Here is a 14232-nt window from a genome sequence, read left to right as displayed (position 1 = left end):
CAGCCAAGCAAAGCACTCGGGATACAAAGAAGGGTCAGTAAGGTGTGTTTTAAGAGCCAGATAGGAAAGCCTAGAGGGCCACATTTGGCCATAAGATCTGAGGTTCACAAACCTTGATAAATATAAGAGCCACAGTAGAACTAAAGCAAATACAATAAACAGTGACTACACTGGGACACATAGGTCATACAGGCAAAGCAGGGTTGGGAAGAATAGGATGGGCAATGTTAAGTCATGCTCCATCAATTTAGGCTTTTTGTCCATGTGGAAGACAGGAAACAGGAATGAAATGACGAGCTGTCTGGAGGCAGGGACACTAACACACACAAAAAAAGTTTCACATTTTCTCTCGTGGATAGCTTGACCTTTCTTGTTCCCCTTCTCCCTCTTTTGACACATGCTCCTAAGCAAAACCTTTGAAGCAGGGAGCTAACACTGAACATGGAGCTCAATGGTACAATCTTCCTGTCCATAGTATAAGGCATATCCTTCCTTTTACTCAATTGTCCAATGGTACACTATCATTTTATTTAACAACGTCATTCACAGAATTGTAGAGTTGGAAGGGACCCCAAGAGTCATCAAATTCAGCACCCTGCAATGGTTCACAGGCGGACGCACTGACCCACTGCACAACAGAAGTGCTTGCTTTAACCATAACATGGTTGTTATGAGGACAAAATGTGTGGTAGTAGAGGCAGGTACCCTGCTTTATGAGAAAGAGTGGATTATAAAAGTACCAAATTAAGGGTGCAGCATAAAGGGAGTCTGTTTCACTGTTGAACAGTTCTTACGGTCAAAGTTCTTCCCGATGTTTAATCAGAATCTCTTTTCTTGTAACTTGAAGCCATTGGTTTGTGTCCTACCATTCATCCACAAGTAGGACATACATAAAGTGGTGTGTGATCAACGCTGTTGCCTGTTGTCTGACAGTTCAGTGCGAGAGCACTTTCTAGTAATTATGAGCAGGCGAAAGAATGTGGAGTGTGAATATCAGCAGTGTTGATGTTCCTCGCCAGCTATTTTGATTTTCAAAGTTTTGGATTGTATGAATGGAACATAATGCTTTTCACTGGCTTTATGGGGAAGCCCTTTGCTCTCAAGATCCATTAGGAGAAGAGAGGGCCAGAGGGTTATTTTGTCCTTCTAACAGTCCATTTGAAGTGGATTACGTACGTTACAAATGGTTTATTACAGGTTGCACGGCTTGTACAGTGGTGCCCCGCAAGACGAATGCCTCGCTAGACGAAAGGGTTTTCCGTTTTGGAGGTGCTTCGCAAAACGAATTTCCTATGAGCTTGCATCGCAAGACGAAAATGTCTTGTGAGTTCCTGAGGGTTTCCCCCCCCCCTTTTTCTAAGCCGCTAAGCCGCTTATCTGCTTATCCGCTAATCCGCTAAAAGCCGCTAATAGCGCTAATCCGCTAAGTCATCAATGGGCTTGCTTCGCAAGACGAAAAAACTGCTAGACGAAGAGACTCGCGGAACGGATTAATTTCGTCTTGCGAGGCACCACTGTACAGGAATGTGGAAAAGCATGCAGACGTAAGCAATTTCAAAACAGCGCCCCAAAATTCAAGTCAGCTCTGGAAATTAAGCAGTAGAGGGGTCATATCTCATGTGCTTTCCATGTGGAAGGGCCTAAGTTGAATCCCCAACATCTTTAGCTAAAAGGGTCAGGTACCAGCTGAGGTGAATCTAAGGCTGGGTTACTTCCGGGTTTCAGCGTTCGTGCATGCACAGAAACACTAAATCGAGCTTTGCACATGCGCAGAAGCGCTGAATCGCAACCCACATGTGCGCAGACGCGGCGCTGAGGGTTGAGAATGCTGCGGGTTGCGAATGTGCCTCCCACACACATCACGTTCGCAACTCGAGCGTCCACTGTATAAGACATGTATTCACTGGTTGGAAACAGTGGGAGAACTCCAGGCTGATACTGGTAAAATACGCAAGGCCATATGATTCTCAGATGCGCAGAGGCATGTTATCTTAGTACTGCTCCTCCTGCATAACAAACAGCACTGTCTAATTTTAAAACACACACCCTCATATTATTCTGCTCTCAAAAGCCCATCAGATGAGTTGTCAACAGCTCGAAGAGAAAATAAGAAAAGCACTTGAAAAGTTGCAAGGTACAAAGGCAGAAATGAAGGGAGGTTCTATACCCGCCCATGTCCTCCATTTGCCCTGACTGGGGCAGTTCTGTGTTGAAAAGCACGTGGAGCAACAGTCGCTGCATCAAATTCAGCCCCGGCATCTAATTAAATACAGCCCTTGTCACCAAGAAAGCAAAAAGAAAAGCAGAAAACAGAAAGAGGACAAGAATCCTGAGGAAATCAGACCACAGGCTTATCCAGCACAGCATTCTGTTCTCTCACTGGCTAACGTGACAGCTACAGAAAGCCCACAAAGCAGGGCATGTGGGCAATAGTATTCTTCTGCTGTTCTTCCCTAGCAATTGGTATTTAGAGGCATAATGTTTCTGAGTAGGCATCACTAGGCATGATGTTGGGAAGCGTTCATCCTCTAGCCCAGCTCAAGGCTAGCCGGAAGTTTCTTGATACCTCTCTAGAGCAGTCAGAGTAAGAGCAATCTCATGTGAATCAACAGTTACCTTCAGAACTCTCTGAGATGTGCCAGAAAATCCTGGGGCGCACTCTGTATTTATGCAGCAAGAAAGACACATTGGAAGTCACTAGAGTATGTGAGTTCCTAAATTCCTACTTTGATTTTGCTTCGGAATAATAACCTAAGCACCATTTGAAGTGTGCTACCAAAGGCATCCATCTAGTGTGTTTACGTGGTACACATTTTATATGCAACTGTTTCATTAGGGATAGATTCAAGCAACTAGTTTCTTCTGTTAACACACACTAGCTACTTGCACAGAAATAAGTAACCGGGAATCTGCCATGTAGCTAGCTCTGTATATTTTGGAAGCTTCGAAAACCCTGATTTCCCCAAAATGCCAATACTTGGGTACTGAAATGCAGGAGTTGCCACACTGTATTTTTTATTGGGGGGGGGGGGGAGAGATGTCTGGCTGAATCTGTAGGCTGATTCTGAGAAGTGATTTATCAGTACAACCTCTCCACACCTCAACTGAAATATTACCCTGTTTTGCGCATATATATGCACAAACACACACCACATCAACTTAGCCTACTTTTGAGAAAAAAGCCTAAGCTAAAAAAGCCTAAGCTATTTATAAAGTACTTTGTGACAAGTTCAGCTGTGGCAGAAAACATACTCAGGAAGCGCACAAATTGACAAAATTACATTCTCCATTTAGTTTTTAAAGAGACAATAAGTACTTCAAGATCAATTTATTCACAGTCTAATGTTATCTGATGAATTACAGCTTTTAGGATGATTTAACAAGTGCTATATGGATCCCCCTCCTTACCAGTTGGAAACCCCCCCCCCCCACTTCTTTGCATAGTTTTTTTTTGTGTTTTGTTTTTGATGAAATAGGAATCAAAAGCAGGACTTACATGTAACTTTCCCAGGATCTGTGCTGGCTAATATTCTCACGAAACAGGGAAGTGGACAAATGGAGAGATTAGTAGGTTACAGCAACCCATTAAGATAAGAACGCCTGAAGATTCACAGGGCAAGCTTCTGGCAGCTCAGCTTCTCTGGTGGCAACCTAAACATAACAAAACATCAGGACACATTTCAGAAAACAGGTTTGCATTGGCACAAGCATCCCCTTTCCTCTACAAAATTTTATAATCTCATAATGAATTAAAAGCTATACATTGAGCTTCTGTTCTTCAGTGGCATTAAAGAAATGAGTCAATCAATAAGCATTCTCAGGATGTTCTGATAATGAGCAAAGCCAGAGTCACACAAACACACACACAAAATCCACAAAAATTACTAGCCCAGCTAACATTTCTTTAAAAACTCGCTTTTCTAGTTATACCTACCTGTGTTAGTCATTTGTAGCCTACATAAATGTTTCAGTAGCTTAGCTCTGGAAGATTCCAAATGCTGTTCTGTACAGGCACATAACCTGTCTTTGATGCACCATAGAAAACCACAAAGAAGAAATTACCTTCTGTAAGCATGGAACATAGTGCCTTGTACACTGGGTCATCTACTATTGTCTGCCAATCTATAAAGTAAGGTGGGGCAGAGAGCCTGCATAAACCATTCTCAATAAATACAGAACTCAAGTTCTACCTGGATTGCTTCCCTAACAATGCGAAAAATCTTAAATAAATTGTAGAGAAAGATGAAAAGCACATATCAACAAGTCCATGTGTAGCAAAAGTAGCAGGGTGTGTGTTTGTCATAAAAGAGGCCCATTTGCTTTTTCCAGTCAAATTACAATTGTTCTGGGAGGAAGGTTGGAATGGAGGTGGGAGAAACTTGAGACATGGTGGGAAGGTCTGTGGCCTAGTACAGATGTTTCTGCTGTTTCACTCCAGGCTTTATGTGAAAGCTAACACAAGAACATAAGAGCAGCTCTGCTGAATCAGGCTAATGGCCCATCTAGTCCAGCATTCTGTTCTCACGGTAGCTGCCCGGAGGCTTGTAGGCAACCCACAAGCAAGATTCAAGCACAAGGATTCAGGGAAGAAGATTCTAGCCAAGGCTTCTTTCTGGCATGCCAGATATCTATATGTACACACCTTTTTCTTCTTCAGTGGGTGGCCATTTCATAGCACGGGACAGTCTTGACGTGGCAGAGCCCAAACATAACTTTGCCACCTCAGTGAGAACCAGGTCCACCCTGTTCTTGGAAGGTGTGATTGATGTTCACTGCTGTAGAAGCCTGGGACTGCATCCCACACATTTCATTCCGTTTCTGCAAATGTCCCACTCTCTATTTCTCTCCCTGTGTTCCCCAGATATCCTTACACTACACTGAGTGAGCCAGAGCGTATTAAGTTTAACACATGACCTATAAAATGAAAGCAGGAATTTCTCTGCTCAGGGGTCAGGCTAGGGTAAGTTGTAATCTAACCTTGTCCTAATGCATTGCTAAACATCTGTGTCTAGTCTTAACTCCGTCCCATGCTTCTGTTTTATACAGCTATTCTTATTCTGAAATGTGGGAATGACTAATAGAAATAATTTCGTTACACACACCAAAAAAAAACAAAACAAAAAAAAACCAGGCACAAGGAGAACATACTCCCATTGATCAAGATTTGATGTAAAACACTTCCACCCAAGTATATATGAATCCTTTTCCTGCATTGGCTTCACACTCCAAGCCACACAAACAAGGTCGGTACAACAGAATGCAGCTATATGCTCATGGAGGTAGTTGTAGATGTAGATCATAGGTCAACAAAACTGAGTATAGAGAATAGGCTTCCCACAAATCTCTAGAAAGCAATGCTCATCTATCTACCCATGTCTGCTGCTCCAAATGCAATCACTCACTCACTCACTCACTCACTCAAACAAACAAACAAACAAACAAACAAACAAGGAGTTTGGTTTGGCAGAAACATTGTTTAAGATGTGTGTTCTGCCTTGAGGCTATTCTGCCACAGCTGGAGGCTACTTGTTTGGGAAAATAATCTGGAAGAACGAAATTGCTGAAGAGCAGTGGGACGGGGTGGAAGAAAAAGCATTATCTTCCACCAGAACAGGCTTCTAATTCTGCCCCCTTCTTCCTTGAACAACCCATCACTTGCTGATTAGACCTGTTCCAGAAACTACCATGACTTCTGAAAGTTATGCACTAAACCAGCGATACTGATTGCTTCAAATGTTGCAAGATCACCATGGTATGGACTGTGATTTCTGTTTCCGCCTGAATGAACTCAAGCAGAAATTAGAATTAATGAAGTGGAAATGAGACACTTTAAAAACAAAACACAATAAAGCAGAAGATGGCATAAGTAGAGAGCGTCCTTTCAAGCAGCAATGCACATTTATATAGGGCACTCCAAGTGCTCAGAGCATCTCACATATATCATCTTAAGATGCTTCACAACATCCCTTTAAGACAAAGCTAGGATTACTGTTCCTATATTTTAAATACTACTGGTTTGCAACAATACACATGACTTGGCTTGTAAAATGCAGTGCATGTTGGGCTGACCTTAAAAACCACAAAGGAACTTCAACTAGCTCAAAAATGCAGCAATTCAGCTTCTACCTGGAGCTCTCCACAAATCCTCCAAACCACCAAATTCTTTCTGAACTTCACTGCTATCAATTTGTGCTAAAGACATGGTTCTGGCTTTAAAGTCCTGCAAGCCTGAGTGCGGACTACTGCAGGAAGTTCCCTAAAGTCAAGGGGAAAGACACTGCTTCAATTGCTACAACTATGATGTAATGGACAGATTCTCAGTCTTCCTCCTTACTAATGGAATAGGACCACTGAGATATACCACACCCATGTAATTTTCCCTCTAGTAGCACCATCACTATGCTTTTATAACCTTATTCTGAACACACAGAAATTCAAACAGGTATCTTAAGGTGGGGAAAGGCTGTAAAAATCCCTGAGTTTCTCAGACGAAGGTCCCTGACTGAACATATGTAGAATGAACACGCACGCACGCACGCACAGAGACACACACACACAGTGTGTGTGTCCAAGAGTTCACTTAGTTCATGTGACCAAATAAAAAAGCTCAGCTCTAGCTGGAACTGCTTACAGACACATTGGGGGAAGGCTTAGCAAGTATATAATAGGACCCTGCTTAGTTTTTAGTTTAAATGAATCAGGTCACTTCCTTAAACTTAGTCAAAACAAGTTGCGAACGTTTGAATTCCTTTCTGTACCAAACAGCATTTGAGGAAATGTTTGGCACATTCTATGCTTAACCTCATTTTGAGGAATAGCAGGCCTGGAAATTTTGAAGCCAAAAAGTTCTTTTTCCTGGACTGAAGTTAGAAATGGAAGTGCCAAAACAAAAAACAACAACTTTTTTTGGGGGGGAGGGGGAGGGCAAATTGATCCCTTTAAAATTCATGGCAGCCCAGCAGAAGACAACTGAATAGTTAACCCAGAATTTCAACTGCCCCGCCCACTCCAAAAGATAAAGGTGTCCAGGTATTTCAAAATACACAGGCTTTGCCTGAGACCCCGAAGAGCTCCTGCCAGTCAGAGCAGGCAACACTGCTCAATAAGTCAGCTTCCTATGTTCCTGTATCACTATATTTGAGGAACTGGTCACGGTTTGCTAGCAGAATACATGCTTTGCATGCAGAAGATCCCAGATATCTTTAGTCAAAAGGATCATCTCGTTCAACCTCCTGCAATGCAGGAATATTTCACTCCAAGTGGGGCTCGAACCCATGACCATGAAATGAAGAGTCTCATGCTCTACCAACTGAGCTATACCTCAAAAACTATAAGGCATAATAATTTTTTATTTACACCAGTTACTTTGATATGTGAGATAATCCAATGCAGCAATTTTAATCAAAATGTAAGATGCAGTACCTTCCCCCCCTCCTTTTAATGTGGTGATCTGTCAAGGAACAAACCCACTGAAGAAGATACTCAAACTTTGTTGCTGGTGGCAAAGGGGGCCCCATATCAGTTCAAGCTTCAGGGCTGCAAAAATGCAGGTCTGCCACTGCCAACAACTACTTGGAATTCCAAGTTAATTGAAGCAATTAACTATTTACATTTTATCTAGCTAGAAATGTTCAAAATTAAGGGGTATGGGGCAGCTGTGAGTGAAGAAGTGAATCACCCTATTGGCTCTGCTTTGTGTATGCATATATTGTATCACATACAGTGGTACCTCTGGTTACGAACTTACGGTAATTCATTGTGGAGGTCCGTTCTTAAGCTGAAACTGTTCTTATCCTGAGGCAAGCTTTCGCTAATGGCACTTCCAGCTGCATGCATGCCTCTGGCGTGCGACTTCCGCTCGCATCCTGGGGCAAAGTACGCAACCAGGAGCAACTACTTCCAGGTTAGCGGAACTCATAACCTGAAGCGTGCATAACCAGAAGCGTTCATAACCAGAGGTACCACTGTATCCATGAATACCAGAAGCATGTGGGTCAGGCCAAGAGTGCCATAAAACTGGAGCTCTGCCCTTAGACAGCACAGGATGCATGGAAAGTCTTGTTGACAGAAGGTGCACAGCAGCAGTTTCTACTGAAAGTTGGACTGCGCTTGCACAAGACACAGCAGCGGGGAAACCTGCCTAAATTTGCATAGTAAGGGCTGGTGCTCAATGCATGGATGTACCTCTGTAAGAAACCTTTCTCTGCTCCCCTCCCTTCTAATCTTCCCACTTCCATGTATATTACTTCTTAATTGTTTTTGAAACACAGGCCCTCCCTAGAGTCGTGGGAGCATGGAATGTGGTTTGATACCTGTGTCTGTGCTTGGCTTGGCTTAGGTTAGCTTGCACAGGGAAATAGCATACCTAAGCAAAGGGGCGGGGAAACACACCTAGAGACCAAAATCAAATTCATAGATTCCAACACTACTAGAATAAATTTGCATATTTCATTTTAAAAACACATTGCCCTGTTTAATTCATTGCAATTTCATACACTCAATTCAAGTGTAATGCCCTGGCGCTTCCCCCTTCCCTTTCCAGAAATAAACATCCCTTTTACACAAAGATGTGCTGCCTCAGGAGTAGAGAAGTGTTGGAAACTGAGATGTGAAAGCTAGGAGCTAAGCAGCACCTTAAACCTTGGTTATGGGCACTACGGAATGTGTAGGCGCGCTTTTTTATAACAAGAATACAAAGCTGAAAATGAATGAACTGCAGCTAAAATATTATGTTCATTTTTCACATGGTCTAGTCCTTCCCTTGACCACCCCCCCTAATATTCTTAAGAAGGTCTCTTCTCCAGTCTTCAGAGAGTACCTGGAAGTGAGGAAGCAGAACAAGGTCCTCCTTTCCTTCCACTCTGCAATTTTAATCTGAAATCTTAGGTGCAGTACTGCGCCCAGAGCTCAGAAACTGCTCGCCCTAATGAAATTCCCTGTCACAAAATGCACCTAGAATGATGGGACTTTCTAACACGGGAGCAGGGACATTCTCTACAAGAGATAAGAAGATATACTGATGTCAAGTTTCTCACTCGTGTGTCTATAAAAATCTGCAAGATACTATTTAGGACTTGACTATATGGCAGTTTACTGAAGCCTATACCTGCACAACATGGATCCAAGGGCTTGTAGCCCCCTCTAACTCCTGATAAATTAGGCCTTTGTGCTAAAATAGCTATACTTGGGTTTTATTCATGCATCCTTTGTGTAAGCATTTCATAGAATCAGATAATTTTAGAGTTGGAAGGAACAAGGGGTCATCTAGTCCAACCATCTGCAATGCGGGAATTGTTTTGCCCAAAGTGGGGCTCAGACCCACAACCCTGAGATTAAGAGTCTCACAATCTACCTGCATTTTGTCATATATCAACCTTAAACCATCACCACCATCTTTATGAATCGTCTTTCACATAAGCTACATACAAACAACTAAAAATAGGTTAGAAAACAACTAAAGATAGATTTAAATAATAACAAATACCCAAAGCACAGACCTTTAAAAGGAAACAAAAACAGCCAACTGGAAAAGTTTCTCAAAACAAAAATGTCCTCAGTTGTTTCCATGAAGCACAAACAGTGGGTGCCTGTTGTATTTGCCATATTGCTTTATCACTGCTGTGTTTGCCACCCTTTTCGAGGAAGGGCAAGATACAAATTTAAATAATAATAAGAAAGAGGCAAAGCAGTTTCTCACGTAACTCAGTCCCAAGCTTTATACATTCTTTTACATTAGGAACAAGCAACATTGCTGCAATGTTTCCCCTCCAACTACACAGAAGAGTGGCATGGCTCACTGACGCAAGCAGCCACTTAGGTGCTAGGTGGGACAGGCAAAAGCAATAAAAGAATGGGGGGGGGGGGCGGAATCACACAGACAGTCCAGATATGCCAACCATGGCCAAACACATACAGTTGTTTAGGATTGCCAACACCATGCATTATTTTTTAGGTGTTAGATATGTTAGGTGTCATTTGTTAGTAGTAACATTTGTTTCTCCTCCAGATGCGATAGGTAAAAGCTTTGCAAATACTATTTACAATCATAGCCCTGCTGGTGAATACGGGGATCCCGAGATTGAGTTAGCTGAGATGTTGCAGGCTTCCTGCAGGCTAAAGCTAAATCAAATTCAGACTTAGCACAGAAAAATCGTAATAGTACACACAAGCCTTATGCTCCAATCCTCGGAGTGTTTTGTTGGCTCAGGTTTGAGCAGGTGGAGTACCTTAAGGACGGGACTGTTAAGTCACTGAATTCAATGCCATGAATGCAAAGCACATATTTAAAACAACAACAATTATATGACCTCAAATGTAGTAACATCCTGTCTTTGCTAATACTTCCAACAAGTCCCATCAAATGCCGTAACTGAATCAGACAGCACTACAGGCAGTGAAATCATTCACTAGGAATTTGTTCTCCAATCCAAAAATTAGATGTGCCAGACAGTTCCAACTTCAGTTTCCTCCCTCCCCGCCCCCCCCCCCATAATTGCAGCAGGACTGGATGGGTTTTACTAAGAGGAATCTATGGGACTGCTGACGTCCAGTGCATTTTAGGCTACCAATGAACAAGCAATAATAAATATAATGCACTTGTTTTTTTCAAAGTTGTGTTTTGTTTCTGTCTGTCATTCAGAAACATATTTTGCATCTCAGCTTCTGACTCACCAATTTAACATACACCCTGACTGAAATGACTAATAAAGGAAACTCAGCAAGTGCTACAGTTTGACTCAGTTGTTTCTTTAACAAATGAAAATATAGATACAAATTTCCCCAGTTATAATTGTAAAGGGAAAGATCTATACGTCATCTACTTCATCCTATTAGCTGGACTACTTTTATTACACAGATCCAAAGCAGTCTTCTGCCCAAGCTTATTACTGCTTTTCTGACTGAGCAGTGATGTAGAACACAAATCTGACTTCAACTATAAAACAAAAACTATTCCTAAAAAGAACCTAACATGAAACCGAAACTCAGAAACTGCCATAGCATTGAATGCTTGAGTCATCAATTACTTTTCTCTATTAATAACCAATACTGACTCAATTTGGGGTTTTGTTTATTTCTTTTATTTACCTTCTGCTGACGTTTTAAAAACCCGTGGATAAACAAAACCATATAATTCCACATGTGCTCCCAAATCTGTTTAATTGAAGAAAACATACCTCAGAGTCAGATTTTGCTTATGCATTGACATTGTGAATCATACTTTAATACAAGAGAGAGAGAGAGAGGGAGGGAGGGAGGGAGGGAGAATGAATATGAATGATGGTAATTGTGACAGAGACTATCTCTAGAATTGGATTCCAAGTCCAAGTTTGGCTTTCTGGTGTAAGAGAGAGAGAGAGAGAGAGAGAGAGAGAGAGAGATATTACTATAGTCCTTCACACGTTTCCATCAAAATGAACATTTAGTCTTTAAAGTCCCACACTAAAGACTCTTTCTGACAAGAATGAAATATTCAGAGAAATCTTTTAATAATAATAATAATAATAACATTTTTTATTTATACCCCGCCCTCCCCAGCCAAGGCCAGGCTCAGAGCGGCTTACAAACAATAATAAAAACAAGAAGAATGATTACAACTTAAAAACAAAAATAAAATACAACATTAAAATAATGGAACATTAAAATATTAAAATGTAGCCTCATCACAGGAGGAGAAGGAAAAGAAAGAAAAAGAGAGAGAGAGAGAGAGAGGGGGGGGGAGGGAATCAAATTGGCTGCAAGCCAAAGGCCAGGCGGAACAACTCTGTCTTACAGGCCCTGCGGAAAGAAATCAGATCCTGCAGGGCCCTGGTCTCATGAGGCAGAGCGTTCCACCAGGCCGGAGCCAGAATTGAAAAGGCCCTGGCTCTGGTTGAAGCCAATCTAACTTCCTTAGGGCCCGGGACCACTAAGGTGTTGCTATTTATGGACCTTGAGGCTCTCCGTGGGGCATACCGGGAGAGGCGGTCCCGTAGGTATGAGGGTCCTAGGCCGTGAAGGGCTTTAAAGGTCAAAAGCAGCACCTTAAATCTGACCCTGTACTCCACTGGGAGCCAGTGCAGCTTGAAAAGCACTGGGTGAATATGCTCCCATGGCAGAGACCCCGTGAGAAGCCTCGCTGCAGCATTCTGTACCCGCTGGAGTTTCTGGGACAGCTTCAAGGGCAGCCCCGCATAGAGCGAATTACAGTAGTCAAGCCTGGAGATGACCGTCGCATGGATCACTGTGGCCAAGTCGGGGCGGGAAAGGTAAGGGACCAACTGCTTGATGCGGCGAAGGTGGAAAAATGTCGCCTTGGCTGTTGCTGTAACCTGCGCCTCCATGGAAAGGGAGGCATCAAGGATTACACCCAAACTCTTAACGGAAGGCAATGGCACTAATTGGGCCCCTGCAAGAGAAGGGAGTTGGTTCCTCATCCCCATGCCATCCCGACCTAGCCATAGGACCTCTGTCTTCGAAGGATTTAGTTTCAATCGGCTCCCATGAAACCATCCAGCCACAGCTTCCAAGCATCTGGTCAGTGTGTTCGGGGTCGAGTCGGTGTGGCCATCCATCAGCAGATAGAGCTGAGTGTCATCAGCATATTGGTGACAGCCCAGCCCAAAGCTCCGGATAATCTGGGCAAGGGGGCGCATAAAGATGTTAAAAAGCATCGGGGAGAGAATTGCGCCCTGCGGCACTCCACACACCAAGGAGTGGCGCGATGACATTTCCCTCCCTAGTGCCACCCTCTGTCCCCGACCAGAGATAAAAGAGCACAACCAGTTACGGGCTATGCCCTGTATCTCCACGTCTGCGAGGCGGTGGTCCAGAAGATCATGATCGACCATGTCAAAGGCTGTTGACAAATCTAAAAGGATCAGCAGTCCTGATCCGCCTCGATCCAGGTGTCTACGGAGATCATCTGTTAGGGCAACCAGAGCCGTCTCCATCCCAAAACCAGCACGGAAACCGGACTGAAATGGATCTAATGCTGATGTTTCCTCCAGAAACCTACCAAGCTGTTCAGCAACCGCTCTCTCAATTACCTTACCCAGGTATGGAAGATTTGAAACTGGGCGGTAATTGGAAAGGAGGTAGTGACTGATTTCCACCCCAATGTTAAACAGGAGCACATGTACTGTATTTTATCCAAAAAAAGAAGTCACTCAGCTTCAAGTGTGCTATATGAAAAATGCTTTACACCAACTAGGAAATATGTAGCACTACAGACATGTGTTGTGGTATTGAGTTCATGGTGGCATCAACCTACAAATCTCCACATGAAGATGAAGGCTTGTCATGAGACTCTAACCCGGTGCAACTTTAAAAGAGAATGTCAACACTGCCAGTGTTGAGGTCAGAACTGGTGACCAACCTTTCCTAAACGACAGCATATCTGTACCTATTTTGTTCCCTGGAACAGGTGGCAACAGGGAAGGGTTGGCTGCATGATAGAGCCCGTTCTTAATAGAAACGCACAGAGAGAGAGAGAGAGAGAGAGAGAGAGAGAGAGAGAGGCTTAACATATCTGGCAAGCAACCCATTTGATCATTCTAGTATCAGTTCCTGAACTCTCTGCAACTTGAAGGAGTTCCATATGGTTCTCTGGCAGACACACAGCATGTGGAAATTTCTTGATGGTAGAAAGTTTAAGCCCCATTGCTTTGGCAGTTCGAATAAATCCAACACAGTAACAATTAACTCCATGTGATGCCTATGACCAAGGTGGTGGGATTATCACCAGTAGTGGTCAGTAAGGTAGTGTTGCTCACTTTGTCTCCCAACACCACGTGTCCCTGCTGGTTACCAAGAGAGAGAGGTGGTGGGGAGCTTGGCTCAGGAGTGGCAGCAGGAGTACTGGATTGACTCTGCTAAGCCTGCGCTACGCCAAGCTCCCCACTGGTTTGCTTCTCCTCCTCTCAGTATCTGGCAGCAACACGTAGTGTTAAGGAGCCAAGTGAGCAATACTCGCAATGCTTGCAGCACCAACCTCCAATGCTTTTCATCAATACACTTTTGTGCACGAGTCTCAATCTATATCCAAATGCAGGTTCCTTCATTGTATCAGGATGTATTGATGTCATAGCAGAGGGGATAGCTTGAGATGACGTTTGGTGAGACAAAGGAACAGCAGAGGGTTGTCGTTCCAGTTGTGTTTGCTACAGCTTTGAGAACATTGAGGGAAAGAACTGCAACAAAGCCTTGGAAGAACAACGCAAGTAGACTGACCTAGAGGAGCGTGGGGAATAGGCA

The 14232-nt window shown here is 43.2% G+C and overlaps 1 protein-coding gene across 6 annotated transcripts in view; it reads right to left on the bottom strand.

Annotated features, from left to right (window-relative positions):
• Positions 1–14232, bottom strand: part of BACH2 (BTB domain and CNC homolog 2) — a 253179-nt gene that overhangs the window by 78998 nt on the left and 159949 nt on the right. For all 6 annotated transcript variants that reach the window (XM_079971084.1, XM_079971083.1, XM_079971086.1 and 3 more), the window contains one exon: positions 3497–3651. The gene's annotated coding sequence lies outside the window, so the exon portion shown is untranslated. The remainder of the gene's footprint in view (positions 1–3496; positions 3652–14232) is intronic.

The sequence above is a fragment of the Podarcis cretensis genome (genome assembly GCF_951804945.1).
Source record: "Podarcis cretensis genome assembly, chromosome: 3".
In the NCBI taxonomy this organism is placed as follows: domain Eukaryota; kingdom Metazoa; phylum Chordata; class Lepidosauria; order Squamata; family Lacertidae; genus Podarcis; species Podarcis cretensis.
Note: the sequence above shows the minus strand (reverse complement) of the source record. Positions and strands in the feature narration are given on the sequence as shown.